Below are 15,665 nucleotides of genomic sequence, written 5' to 3'. Positions count from 1 at the left end.
TGGCATGAGGAAATAGAAAGGGTTGAACCTCGCCTGTGTATCTCCCAGGTGAGACAGGTCATCTATCTACCAGGTAGGAGCACATGCAGCTTCTTCTTTCCCCTGAGCATTGCCACTCGCTACCTCTAGAAGTGACAGCCAAACAATGGGTGCCAGTACTGCTTTTAACGAGCAGAAAACAGGAGCACAGCTAATTAAAGATGCCCCTGGTCCCAGTCTCTCCACCTCCCCTCCTGTTAACCCAGAACTGTGTGGTACAGCTTGTCAGCCCCACCGCAAGAGTGATAGGGGTTTGGATTTTCCTGGGCTCTAGCCAGCGGGGGAGCGTGGAAATTGCTCAAATCACACCGTGGCGAGAGAGGAGAAGGAGAGGAGTGTGAGAGGGAAGGTGGCACAAGCCAAAGAAAAAAGTGAAAGAATGACAGGCTAGGAAATGGACAAATAGAGAGAGAGAGAGAGAGAGAGAGAGAGAGAGAGAGAGAGCAAAGACAAACAAAAGATAAGACTCGGTATGAAAACACATGCCAAAGGACATGCCGAATTGGTGAGGCAAGAAAAATAAATACTGCTCTGAATTGCGGGATCGTGAGGCATACGGCTCTTTATATAAAGTGGAAATAGTAACAAGAGAACAGAAAACCGAAAACAAAATGAGAGAGAGAGAGAGAGAGAGAGAGAGACGGTGGTACTCACTAGGGAGAGGCAGGCGGGAGTGTTGCGAGCGTCTTGGCTGCTGGAGTGGAACCGAGATGGGCGCGGCGGCGGCAACACAGCGGGGCCTCGCCGGACACTTCAATCACAGGCAGCCGGATCCGCGGGCAAACTTGGCCAATTAGCCGCACACTGGCGCTGGCCCCCAGCGTCATTAAAGGGCCCGCGCTCTGAACCAGGAGAGAGAGGGCGAGGGGGGAAAAGAGGTCATTGCCAGACAGATGTATGGTACTCACGCACACACAGAGAGAAACACACAGGTACACACACACAGGTACATGCACAAGTATACATCTGGATAGAAAACATTGCACACGTTGTCTCATGCACCTATTACACACTTTGTCCGACACACACACACACACACACACACACACACACACACACACACACACACACACACACACACACACACACACACACACACACACACACACACACACACACACACACACACACACACACACACACACACACACACACACACACACACACACACACACTCCATCACTTTGCAGTTCGATTGACAGCAACAGGTGTGGTGGCTGGCAGCCACGCAATTACCAGGCGGAGCCGATGCTTCTCCCTGACACCAGACAAAGAGAGATCAGAAGAGAGATCAGAGCTGTGGGGGGGGGGGGGGCGGGGTGCAAGAGGAGAAGAGAGAGAAGGAGCAGAGAAAGATACCTCCAGGAGGAGAGAGAGGGAGAGAGATTTCCATGTCTTTTCTTTTCATCGTAAATCCCTCGCTGACTGAGCTCGGCGTGCGTGGCTAGGAAACGGATCAAAAAGAAGACGAGAAAAAAAGTACAGCACCTATGGCACAACGGCCCACCCACCGAGAGGAATACAAAGGCTTTTCGCTTCGGTGGTCTGGGGAGACCTCCTATAGCGTGTGCGTTTTCAAAACGGACCAAAAAATAAAAAGAGAACTAGAAAGAGTAGGAAATATTACATATCAATTGGGGGGGGGGGGGGGGGGGGGGGGTGTTCAGTGAGGTCCCAACAGCGAGAGAGCACAGTAAACTCCATGGTGTCATATCACTCCGAGGGTGTAATACTGTACCTAAATGAGTCCATTTGGGTCTCTCTTTAACCACTTTCAGACAGGCATTCCTATTTTCGGCATGTCAGAGGCAAAAATTTACATCTACAAGCTTGTAGGTCATACATTTCTTGCCATTTCTGAAAACATTTGAGGTAAGATAGGGCTTAAGTGGTTAAAGAGTATCTTGACTAGAGTATGTTTATCCAAGCTTACATGTAATGCATCCCTGCACATCTACTGTGCATATCCACACGGGACCTTGCCTTACATCAGACATGCCTGGGGGGTGGGGTTGTATGTATGTGTGTGTATGAAATGTTGGTTTCATCTCCAACCCTCCTCCCCCCTCGCTTTCTGCACTACATCTCCAATTACGGCCATGGCTTCGATCAAGGCTAAAGTAGCGCCTGTGGGCCGCGTGGCTGCCATAGTGTAGCAATCTCCGCTCATCGAAACAAACCCTGCAACGCTCGGGCGGAGAGAAGATACGCCGGCACTTTTATTTAAAACAAGCCAAGGGTAAAAGATCAATGGTCCAATTCGGCCGGTGGAAAAGTTCACAAACATATAGTGAGAGATTATGAAGCGGAGATATATTATGGGTGGAGGGGGAGGTGGGGCCCTCCATCCCCCCTCCCCAGCCACCTCATCTGGGTGCTAGTGGCTTATTGATCGGTGGAGACACGCAGCTCCCAGCCATTCATCACGGGCCACTCAGGCCCTTAGATAACTCCTCTGATAATGCCGCCGCTGCCGAGCGGCTGCAGCCGGCCACATCCATTATTATCCCCACAATGCAATGCAAGCCCCCGCCCCAGGCTGCATGGGGCTGAGTGGGGGCAACAGGCAACGACACGATTAGTGTGATGAGAAGATGCAGCTTGGAAAAGGGGTGCCGTCCGTGATGCGAAGGCGTTGGTGACCGAGGTTGAGGAGAACCTTGGTTCGGGGCTAGAGTATAATAATAATAATTAACCGTAGCGTCCCAATTAGCTGGGCATGTCATAGTAGGAAAACATTGGCTGAAATAGGATAACAATCGGAACGCTCACGACAACATGTTATGAGCTTGTAGATCGAAGACATTTTGCTTAGAGGGACAAAAGAAGGGAAACGAGTATAGACCCTTGGGAGACGTATAGCGGTGGATAACCACCTAAATCCTATATTGACGCTTCACCCCACTGACATATAGGCCTACCTGTTTTACAAGCTCACACCATAACGTTTGTAGATCTGCCATTTTCACTGAATGTAATAAGTGACCATTCAGTGAAAATGGCTGATCTACAACCATTATGGTGTGCAGAATGTAAACCCATTATACTGTAGCTGAATGTTCGCCTATTATAGTTGAATGCCCAGATAGGGACGCTAGGGTTGGTGGCGTGCGGTCAAACCTGTGAAAAGGAGGCGGGAGAGCGAGCAGGGCTGAAGGGGGTCCGGGAGCATTATGAATAATGATGTTCTTGACAGCCAGGACAGAGATGGGGGGAAACCGGACCGCTTGTAAAAACCCAGTCGGAGACCATTGTTTCCAGTCCTTGGCCAAACAGCATTAGCAAAAGCTGTTTCATAGCAGATAGCGCACGTTAACCAGCCAAGCGACAGGCGGCTCAGAAACAAAAAAGTGCTGAGTGTGTGTGTGTGTGTGTGTGTGTGTGTGTGTGTGTGTGTGTGTGTGTGTGTGTGTGTGAGCATAGGGGAAGAGAATTCCCCGACTGGGCAGGTGGGGATCAGCCATAATGAGCCATGCAGGGAGAGTGAAAAAAGAAGAGAGAGCTGGGAGGGTAAAGTGGCGGGAGGGGGGGGGGGGGGGGGGGGGGGGGTTGGTCCAAAGAGTGAGGCGAGACAGACAATGATGGAGACGGACCAGGAGCCAGCGACATGGGCCCCAGAAGAGCAATTACGGCAGCTCAGGAGAAGGTGTGGGTCCAACCCCCAGGCATGGTTTCAAATATAGTAGAAACGAATGCCAGACACTCACACACACACACACACACCCACACACAAACACAGCAGAGCAGAATTCATCGAACTCAAATCCCTGACAGACTGGGAGACAGAGATGGCCAAAGGGCAGATGCAGGGAGGGGGCGGGTGGAGATAAAGAAAGAACAACTAAAAAGAGAAAGATCGCGAGGTGGGAGGTATTTTGAGAACAGAGAGCCTATACCCTTTATTCTAAAATCCAAAACTTGCACACACACACAAACGCACAGCAGCTCAAGGCTGAGGTCAGCCTGTGCAAAACATCCGAGTGCATCGCGCGGCCGTGTGGCGAGTGCTAAACCATGCTGGGGGGAAAAAATGTCTGGACAGCCTCGGCGCCTGTCACAACCCAAGAGACTGCGATGGCTTCTGAAGGCAAGCGTTTCCACCCTACACCCACCCCATCACTTTACAAAGACAGAGAAAGGACGAAGACGGCTGAAGTGGCTCCCTTGTAAGACGGCGCTGCGCGCTGAGAAATAGCAGATCTGCAAGCTCACAACGCGCCACGAATGCTAGGTGTTGTGAGGTTGTATATCTGCTATTTTCGCCACGCACGCCACCGCGGTACGACGATGTGTAAATCCGTCTCGACAGGCGAGAGAGGAGTCAGTGCCAGAGCGATGGGAGCGAGCGAGCGAGGGAGACAGAGAGAGAGACGGGGTAAGGGAGGGAGAAAGAGAGAGATGTGCAGACAGATACAGGGGAGGGGGAATTGAATTAAGAGAAAAGTTCTCGCGCACCGGTATGCACCATTGATTTCCTATTCTCTTGGAAACATTTAATGAGCTTAAATAGGAGCCACGCTTGACACCGGCGCAGCGAATCGGAGGAAGGCTTCCCTGTGAGAGAAAATCGTTCAGCGGCACATGACGACTATACGAAGGAAGGGCGGAGGATGGAGAGGCATGGGGGTTGGTGTGTGTGTGCGTGGGGGGGGGGGGGGGGGGGGGGTGAGAGCAACGTGTGCGAGACAGATGTCGGATTATGGTTGGGAAATGAACCGTGGGTTATGGTGTTACTCGCCTGCAGGGTGTCGAGGAAAGAGCGGGGGAAAGGAAAGCGGCGGAAAAGTGCCGGCAAGAAGAAGGGTAAAGGTGACTCAGGTTCAAACCTCACCAGGGTTTGAACCGGTCAGGTTCGGGGGGGGCGGGGGGGAGACAGGTCGGAAACGAACGCTCATTATATCCCCAACAATGTCACCGCTTGACTGACAGCTACTGCCCTTCAACGGCGCCTCGCCTCATTACGTCCCCCCCGACAACCGTGCCATCATGCGAGGTCCTCGACAGCACACCGTTGCTTGGCAGCCATCTTGGGTTTTTCCTTTTTTTTTCTTCTTTTACCCTGTCCGTACCCACTGCCCTCCCATGAAGGAGAACTGAGGGCAGAGTCCAAACGCCACTTCAGTGCTTTGTGCCACTGACGAGGGCCCCTCTGGGAGCCATGGGAAGGCCCCTTTATGAAGCCGTCAGGCAGAGGTAACAGTCAGCCGCCTGCCACTGCTTTGAGTGTGGAGACAGGCATGGCTGTACGGCAATCACCGCGGGACATTTCCTTTCACTGATTGCTGCAAGGGAAGTTGCGTGTGCGCGTGTGTGTGTGTGTGTGTGTGTGTGTGTGTGTGTGTGTGTGTGTGTGTGTGTGTGTGTGTGTGTGTGTGTGTGTGTGTGTGTGTGTGTGTGTGTGTGTGTGTGTGTGCGCCTGCGTGTGTTTACTGCAGGGAGTGGCATGTTGGGCCAGACTGGATGTATGTTTAGGAGAATTGTGCAGTACACAATTCTCCTACACAGCCGATACAAAGCCAGACTCCAGGATATGGAGACGCTTGAGTTGAATTCCAGCTCTGTGCGTGTGCGCGCGTGTGTGTGTGCACATTCAGACATGTACACATACTCCAGCATGTCCACATGCTTTCAGTTCAAGGCAAAATGTTCCCCGTTTCAACTCAATGTTTTGCATCGACAGACAGCTTGACATTCCAGATGAATCCACCAGTCTGCTTCTTAGATCAGTCGGTCAGGAAGGCGTTCGTCAGTTCCTGACCCCGGTCTTTCTCCAGCCTTGGCTCAGCTGTTGGCTCACCCACTGCCTCTTAAGTATCTAACCAGATGGATGCATAGTCCGTAGTGTGTGTGTGTGTGTGTGTGTGTGTGTGTGTGTGTGTGTGTGTGTGTGTGTGTGTGTGTGTGTGTGTGTGTGTGTCTGTCTCCACGTCGGGGTATTTGGCATTGCTGCTCATGCTAACTTTTGCTGAGCGTGACCTACAGGGCGAGTTGTGCTGAAGAAATGTTTTGTTCCCCTTTTTGCGAGACAAGAGACGTGCCATGAATTGGCTTGTAATCCACTGGGTGATGAATTACTGCAGATAAGAGCCAGGCCACACGGAAATGTCCCCCTCCACATAAACTCCTCATAACGCCAGTGTGAATTTACACAGATGCATGCACGCGCACACACGCACGCACACACGCACGCACAGTGACAGGAACTGACTGACCGCAGCACCGCAGCACGAGAGCAAAAGAAAATACCTGGGAAAACCACACTGCTGGCTGAAAGGCCTTCCCGGCATCCCCCTGAAGTGTAATTTCCATCATTCCTGTTCCCACAGTGACGTGATATCGATAATCCACTATAGTTTGCACGAGCAAATCTGCTACTTTCTATATTAATCTCTAGGAGGTCATCTCTGTGACACAGTATACACTCTATACATCCCCTAGATCATTTACACAGGCCTATGTATAGCCCTGTGGAGAAAAGGTCCATTACAGACTAGAAACAGAAAGCTATACATCATAATTGCTCCACCACGCTTCTATCCCCACTGCGAAATTGCCACTTGAGAATATATTCTCTCTCTTTATTTCTCTCCCTCTCTCTCATATCAATGGAGTGAGGGTGATTTTGACAGGCTGACTGACTCAGTGATGCACTAACCACCTCCATTTGTATCTGTGGAGGGTGCATTAGAGCCTGCTCTAGAAAGCAGAATCGCGGGCACCGCACCAGGAAAGCCAGTGAGCCTCGGCTGCCTTTTACCACTCTGTGCTGAAACAGCTCGCCATTAAGGCCACAATTAGCACAACCCCCAACCCCCCCCCCCCCCCCCGCTCGCTCTGGGAAAAATAACCCCTCAAAAGGCCATTCAGAAAGTAGAGTGGAGTCAACCAGCAAGACAGCTCTCGCCAAGGTCCACACTTTAGTCGCATGCACTCTTCGACATCAGATGGGAGCTGCAGCCATCGCAATTGATCGCAAGATCGAAAAAGTATTATGAGACAGTGGCGGAATCCAGCCGAGATAATGATGACATTCTGAAGGAAAATTGAAAGCGCTGGCGTGTGAAAAATGGAAGCTCACACGAGGCAGCTCGTGGCGCGCCGCCGCATCTCAAGACATAACTGAATTAAAATAAAGAGACTTAAAAAGAAAATTACTAAAACCCCTAGAAATGAGGGTCGTTTATTTCCTCTGCCCTTTGTGTGCGAAGGACGGTGCACTTCATGGTAAACATTATTCATAGGAATGGAGGCTTGCGGTGGCAGCAGCCTTAATGGCCCGTGTTCCGTCCATAACAGAACATATTTGCTCCCTCTGGGCTTGTGGGGGGGTGGGGGGGGAACAACAACAACACAGAAGGAAGGCGTGTTCCTGCGGTCATTTGCAGCACACTGGCAGTGGGCAGACACAGATAAGAGCTTGGATCGGTGGAGGCTGACATGTGTGTGATTATCTCTCGCTGCTGGAATTGACCGTCCATCAATCCCGCCGCACTGAGCCAACAGGCTCAATCGTAGCCCGAGACGAGATGTTGTGATCCAAGTGTGTCGCTGCTTTGCCCGATACACGACACACACACACACACACACACACACACACACACACACACACACACACACACACACACACACACACACACACACACACACACACACACACACACACACACACACACACACACACACACACACACACACACACACACACACACACACACACACACACACACACACGCCTATTTATTTTATATTTTTTATAGAGGGATAGACAGTAGGCTGACAGGAAATGGGGAGAGAGATGGGGGGGTGACATGCAGCAGTAAAGGCCGTCGGGATCGGGAGTCGAACCCACGGCACACTGCCAGACTGGATTACCAGCCATGGTGCCTGGACTGCTGAGCCACGGCCCAGGCCACACACACACACACGTGTCTTGACTACATATGTATCCTACACACAGCTAACGAACAACACACACGTGTCTTGACTACACACAGACGGCGTGGCTGAGTGCATCGCAGTGGTTCCAAACAGTCTATTGAAGCACACCGCTATTTTCTTTAGCGTGCGGCGCACAAGACAGAGGCAAACGGCTAGATTGTGAAGGGCTTAAGAGGTTAAACCTTTTATTTGACATCAGTAAACAGATCGCAAGACTTGTTATAGGAGGCTATTTTGCATGGATATGATGAATGTGTGCCTTGAGATTTTTACTTGCCTTTCGGTGTGCCTCCTGTGGGGCACAGAAAGTTTGAAAACCACTGGTCTTGACTACACAAACCGTAACTCACACTCACACATACATACATACATACATACAGGTGCTGTGGATGTGTGCCTCGGGGAGCCGTGTATGTTCTTGAATGTTAACACACGGCCATACAGAGCCACAGAGAGAGAGCACCACCTAACAGGCCTTCCTTTCCACTCAGCCCATACTCTCCACAGTGAACCACAGGAGCGATGGAAGGACGACAGAGAAGATGACAAGGGGAGGGGAGAGAGAGTGTGTGTGTGTATGTGTAGGTGAGTGTGGTTGTATGTGAGGAAGTGGATTCTTTCTGCTGAGCGCCATCTGGAAGTAGAAAGGTAGATAAACAATGATGCGAGCCCACATCCCATTTCCTTAAATCCGCACACACGCACACGCACACACACACGCACACACACACGCACACACACACACACACACACACACACACACACACACACACACAGCAAATGCGTGACCACCATCACCGCCAATCTCGCATGCAACGCCAAGCGTTGTCAGGGATTGGCTCTTATCAATCTTCAGCCAGATACCAAGCAGCAGCGTGAGACAAACAAAGCGAAGGGAAGAGCGAGCGGGGGAAAAACACGGAAGAGGAGCAGCCGGTGACAATGAGGAACACAACTGGCATGATGGCTGCAAGCCACCCTGCAACACGGCCCGGCCCCAGGCTATTTAACATCTTAACCACTAGACTTAAACACAAGAATATTCTAAATTATTTCAAGAATAGCCCGTCTACAACAGGTATGAACGAATATTTGAAAACAGCTAAAGAAAGGGTATTTAATATAATTAAATATTAAAATATGTTTTGACATAGAAACAAATGTTGTACGGTCATTAATTAATCCATTAATAAAATGTGCCCATCATTTATAGCGCCCGGACCACTTTTACCGGGGGACCGGAAGTTGTTGTGAATGTCTGTGTAGCAGCTAACAATAGCCACACCACTCTAGAGTCGATCGACAACAACGGGAACAACGTTTTGATATCATTAATCTCCGTCCTATTTATCAATCTCCGTCTCGGGCAACTGACCGTGAACTTGAACTTGACGGTGACCTCCGTCTGGGGCCCTTAAACTGTTAATCAGGAGCCTGGATGGCTTGGTTCCATGGGCTTACAATAATTGATGGAAATCTCTATGGGAAATATGAATGGGGTTTTCTATCAGTGGCACCACAACATGGCCACCACTGCTATGTCCTATAATGCCGTGCCCAAAAAAGTTTCACCTGAAGAGAAACTGTGAGATGGGGGATGGTGGCGGGTGTGCAGAAGAATGTGTTCATTTGCATTCTCAAATTGTAAATTAAACACTCACGGTGTATAGGCAGCATTGTGCAAGGTCTTGTTAAGGGGATGGAGAGATGCGTTTAGAAGAAAACGCACAGATACGATTTGCATTTGAATTCATTTTTGTTGTAGCTCAACAAGCTCGGAGGCAACATTAGGCGTCGTTATTGGATTCACACGCACGCATGACGTGTGCAGGCACGCACCCACACACGCACAGCTCGCTCCCATCATTTTAGATGCTTCTGGCACCGCGGCGTGCCAATATATTACAGACATAGTAGCGAGGAACTTTATTATCCCCTCATGGGGAGATTGTCCTTGTAGTAAGTCAGAGTTAAAATAACAAAAACAACATCCACAGAGCATGAAGTGCACAAGTTAAGCTAATTAAGTGCGACAGCTGGAACGGCAGCCGAGCCGTGGGTGGGGGGGGGGGGGGTTGGTGATTTGTTGAGAGGGTGTCCCAGCAGATACCAGGTCTCTTGGGCTTGGGGTACAGGTGATCAAGAGGCCAGGACGGACGGGATGAGGCGTTGGGAGTCTACGTGCAGTGCACGCCGCGCACCTTAACACAGACCTCTCTCCTCCATCTTGCTGCCCACTCACGGTGACAAACAAGCTTTGTCAGGTATAGGCTAACATCTACAGACGCAAAGAACAGGTGATGGGGGAGCTTCAGCCTCTTGTCGCCTCACATCGGTTCATCAGCACAAAGCGCCTGCCCCTAATTAGAAGCCATGGCGGTTAGGAGAGGCAGAGACAGCCACTCTGATGGAGGAGGCATTCATTGTTCATCGAAGAGCCGTTTGCTCCCACCCATCTCTCACTGACTCTGATTGAGGGGACAACAGAGAGCAGCCTCCAGTCCTCTCTCACCCCCCCTCCCTCCCTCTCTCTCTCTCTCTGGGACCACGATGGCTTCTGATCTAAAAGAACACAATGGCGTCAAGTGCAGCAGCACAGAGATCAAATGCTTAAGCCTGCTCTATGGTCACTCAGTATATACTTTGTGCGACATGTGCAAAGTGTCCAACGATGGGTCACACGAGGACGGTGATGTCAACATGGTGTGTCAATGGTCGTCGCAACTGCCTTCATAAAATGTTGTGCATTCCGATTGGTTATCATAGAGATGCACAATACCACATACACGTCCTTGTTTACATTTTGTGGGGAAGTGGTCAGACAGTATGAATGCTCAAAGCTCAGAACACAGTGCGACACGGCATTCAAAACTTTAGTCCATTGACCCGTCTACGGTCAATTCATGCTTTAAGTGTCAAGCAGCACGTCGCACGACAAAAGTGAGGACCATCACAGAGAGTTTTGCGTACTATATATGCATACGCAGTCGCAGATGCCTTCATAAAACGTTGTACACGTAAACCTGGAGCGATGTTATCATCACAGAGATGCATGTCATGAGACACTCGTCACGCAAAGCATGAACTGAGACTGAGCTTCATATTGTGTCACACGGCGGTGTCAGGTGTCAGGTGTCAGGGGTCAGGTGTCAGGTGTCAGGTGTCGGAAACAGCCAATCTACAAGCTTACAACGCGTCACGGATGCAACGCCTTGTGAGCTTCGAAGGACGGAGCATAAATGAAGCATTTATAGAGAGCATGTGGGCACATATAACACACTGACTGACACGAAGGGGAAGTTTGAGGGGAAATTTAGACAGAGTGATGAATGAGAGTCAAGAAGAAACAGAAAATATGTAATAAATAAATAAAATACAAAAAACTGACACAAAGTATATCTTCTCTGTTTTAGCACAAAAACAAAAGAGAAATCCCTATAATTGTGCGTTTAACTGGTTTTGGCTAAATGAACGTCTGCTGCAGTTAGACCTTGATAAATGCCCATTGTCTGTGTGTTATTAAACACCAGAGAGAGTAGTGGCGCGGTCCCCGTGCCAGGCAAAACTAATTAAAGCCCGGCAGATGTGTCTGCTCCACGGACAGAGTAGCACACGCATGCGCACACACACGCACGCATGCACGCACAATACACACACGTGCAACTAAATGCAAACTAACTACATCCAAAATCCAGTGAGTGCCAGCTGACAAATCAATGTCCTCCTAACTAGCTTTGTAAACGCAGAACAACAGCCACTTCGTATCACTTTCCAACACAGTGTAGTTTGACTTGAGAACATTTCCCAGCGCCAGGGGCCGAGAAGAACCCCCCCCCACCCGCACAACCCCCGGTGCCTTGTTATCCTGGCAAAACTGAACACTTTTCTGTACTCCCCGCGTGCCTTCTCTGTTGCAGGTGATGATGAGTGCTGGAGCTAAACAGCGAGCAATTAATCTTTCATGGCACACATGTTTGTGCTTTTGTTCACTCTGCTCAGGGAGATTGGATGAGACTGCAGCTGTACAATGGAGGGGCTGCTGATCCATTCATCCTCTTCCTCATCCTCACCTTTTTACTCTTCAGCAAACAGCAGAAGAGTAAAAACTCTCTTCACAACTCTCTCTCTCTCTAATTCAAAAGAGCTTTATTGGCATGAGAAAACATACGTTTACATTGCCAAAGCAGAAGTGGAACAAGACAATCAAAATAAAACAATGTATTTACAAATAAATATTGGATATAAATAGGAATTAAATAAAAGGTGTAAACAGAGATGTGTTACATTAGCACTTTGGGTAATACTATCTTGTGAAACTATAAAAAAGATTTATAAGCAGTGTACACACAATGGTTTGTATTCCTTAAGGTGCTTGTATTCCATTTTAAATCCTTCTCCTGTCACAGCAGCTCACAAATCGCGCTGCTGTGTTTGCACATTGTTGTACTTCACCCAACAGATATGGGAGTTTGTCTCCTTGGGTGATTGTAATCTGTGGAAAGTATATGTCTCTAATGTCTTGGTACAGTGGGCAGACGGTTAGGAAGTTTAGCTCAGTCTCTACCTCGTTTTGTGTGCAGTGGGTGCATAGTCTGTCTCTCTTGGGAGCCAGTGTAGTCTCTCTCTCTCTCTCTCTGCCCCACAGGCATGAGAGCCTGACAGCCGCACTCAAGACCCTGATGGAAGCCAAGCTCGCCGAGTCAGAGCGACTTTAAAAACAGGAAATGAGATCGGTCCAGTGATAGGAGGAGCAGGGTGGAAGGGTGAGGTTATCGGTAAACACACACATCATGTGACCCCCGCGCGTGACACGCGCGCACACACACACACACACACACACACACACACACACACACACACACACACACACACACACACACACACACACACACACACACACACACACACACACACACACACACACACACACACACACACACACACACACACACACACACACACACACACACACACACACACACACACACACACACACACACTTTGTCTTCATTTAGGCTGTCTGTCTCATCCACTTGTAGTCAGAGATCTCTGTATGCACGCACACACCAGTAGCTATTAACACACGAGCACACACACACACACACACACACACACACACACATCGTGGCACTGGTGACTAATCACCCATCTGGACCAGCCATTCCCAGGTCTGGATGACAAAGCGCCCCTTCCAACAGATATAGGCTAATGCCCTTCTCAACAAAAGGCTTATGCTGCAGTACCGCCAAACATATGACAGGGCTAGAGGGAGGGGTAGCGTAGCGTGTGTGTGTGTGTTGCTGTGTGACCTGCCTTGGACGAGCATGTACAGGGAAGGAAGCAAGTGACATCACAGATAAGGGTGATGTACTGTAGCCTAGCTCCAATAGGTGCTACATGGGGCTGACAAGCCTCGTACGTGTTCTTGATTTCAATAGCAGTTCCCCGAGTCAAGGGCAGGGAGAGGGCACAGCCCAAAACCCTGGGGAAAACCATTTCCGTGTGACTGGGCTATAGTTTGTAAAGTGAAAAGCCACGTGTGCCTTGCCCTCAGGACTTTCCTGCAAAAACCTCTCCTTGTTAATGTATTACTGTGTTAAAGGTGGCAGGTGCTCGCCAAGCCCTATATGAAAAAAACAAACAAAAAAAAACATTATTTCCACATAGACCTAATCCCTCGAATGCCTCAGCCATTGTGGAAAGCTCTTCCCCCCTCGGCAGCAGCTGGGCTCCTTGGCTGGCGTGATCCAGGTAAGTCCTTGTTGTGAGAAGGGACCTGATGCAACCGAGGCCAGGTTCGGAATGTGGGATAAGGTTGGATGGAGGCCAGGAGCCATTAGTGTGCCTAGTGTGTCTGACACGACGGGCGGAACATGACATTCTCAAAAGGCGTGGGAGGATTCGAACAGGGCCAGGGCGAGGAGCGCCAGGCAGCTGTTTCATTCACAACCCTCTGATAACAACCCTCTACGTTCAGATTGGCTAGAACAAACATGGGCAAGGGACCGCCAGCCAGGCAACACGAATACAAATCACTCTTCCCGACAACTGAGCTAAGCAAAAAATAAAATAAGAGCCCTGCGCGTTTCCTAATTCATCTCTTAGATGATTAAGGCCTTGTTGCAGTCCGAATATGCACCGTTTGAAGAATGCAAATGCAATTGGTGCGGCTCTGAGACTAATGTGCGTCCCAGGAATGGGCCACATGACAGTAATGGTTAATATTCAAGTGCAGAACATGCTTCAGTCAGCTCCAGTGCCTTGACTGTGTTATCAGCAGGAGCCAGTGGGCTCAACAGACAAAGATCTGGCTAATGGTCCCAGCCATATCATTTACCGTACAGCCACTAACCATGGGCACATGATGACACACTGCTATCAAAAAGCCAGGGAGGAAGGGGAACTTCCATTACTAAAATTGGATAACCATCCTTATTCCTTAAGAGTTCTTTCTCAGCCTCCACTCTATGCGTCTTGGGAAGCTCAACTTTTCTTTCAGGCAGTTTGCGGAGCACACTGTGGACCGCAAGTACATGCAGGAAATGCATAACATTTAACAGCAATTGATTGTGTATGAAGATTGACTGCCATCTGGGTTTTGCTTGCATGTTTTATTCCCCCCAACACACTTCTGCACATAACCAGGTCGAATCAAGTCGAACTGAAGAGGGGGTGAATGATTTAGAACAGGGGTCCTCAACTAGAAATGCTGAAGGTCCACAAATATTTTTTGAATTGGTCCAGTCTCATGCGCGCGCAAATAAAATTGTGGGTCGCGGGCCACGTGGGCCCCACGGGGTGGGGCTTCCCCCCTCGCCCCACACCCCTAGAAACAACTATGCCTGTTTAGTACAGTCAAACCAAGCTTATACAAATCGGGTCCCATCCAACCAACCAATACTGGGGTGCAGAGTATGAAAATATTTATTTTTTATATAATATTCATTATTCACCTCCAAAAAACTATTTTGTTCATTCAACTGAATGTCTGAATGTGTCCCCATGATGTGCCCCCATTATGTGAATGTGCCCCATTAACAGCTAGTGAGCCAGTTAGCGCAACATTTTCATCATGACATGCCGGCCCATAATACACAGGCACACACGCGCACACACACAATCAGTCGGTCCACATTCAGAGCGTTAATTGCGTTGCGGAGAATTAAACTCGCAGGGTCCGCAGAGAGGTGTGCCGCAGTCCGGTCATGGACCGCGGTCCGCCTGTTGAGCACCACCGATTTAGAATGATGGTTAGTTTTACAGACAGTAAAATGTAACACTAAAAATGCCCTCATGGCAACAGAAAATGTAACTTGCAAGAGCATGTCCAAGAAGAAGCCAAACAAACACTTGCTGCTTTCCACAAGATTTGCTGTTTGCAAAAAAAGAATTCAAGTCTCTGTTTCACACCAATGATCTTGGAACAGATTTCAACACTGCTAGTATTCAGGCTATAGCTTACTGTCTTATGCTGTGTGGCCATGAAACCAGCAGATAAAAGAAAACTATGAAGACTCTCAATAAAAGATTGATAAAGCAAAGCGACGAGGATGACGTGCCTGACATAAAAGGGATTTAGTTTGCAGTGTAGGTGAATTCTATGCTGCCTCCATTTCACAACAGCCTCAGTGCTCACATCAAATAATGTAACCAATGAAACCTAACCTTCCTTTTTTCCTTTAGACCAA

The 15,665-nt window shown here is 49.2% G+C and overlaps 2 protein-coding genes across 2 annotated transcripts in view; both read right to left on the bottom strand.

Annotated features, from left to right (window-relative positions):
- parvb (parvin, beta) overlaps window positions 1-15,665 on the bottom strand; it is a 398,639-nt gene that overhangs the window by 146,240 nt on the left and 236,734 nt on the right. The window lies entirely within an intron of this gene.
- The window catches only part of plxnb2b (plexin b2b), a 238,568-nt gene that overhangs the window by 206,159 nt on the left and 16,744 nt on the right, over window positions 1-15,665 (bottom strand). The window contains exon 2 of the mRNA XM_079501799.1: window positions 694-881. The gene's annotated coding sequence lies outside the window, so the exon portion shown is untranslated. The remainder of the gene's footprint in view (window positions 1-693; window positions 882-15,665) is intronic.

Source organism: Electrona antarctica, assembly GCF_951216825.1.
Source record: "Electrona antarctica genome assembly, chromosome: 5".
NCBI lineage: Eukaryota > Metazoa > Chordata > Actinopteri > Myctophiformes > Myctophidae > Electrona > Electrona antarctica.
This window is presented reverse-complemented; position numbering and strand designations above follow the sequence as displayed.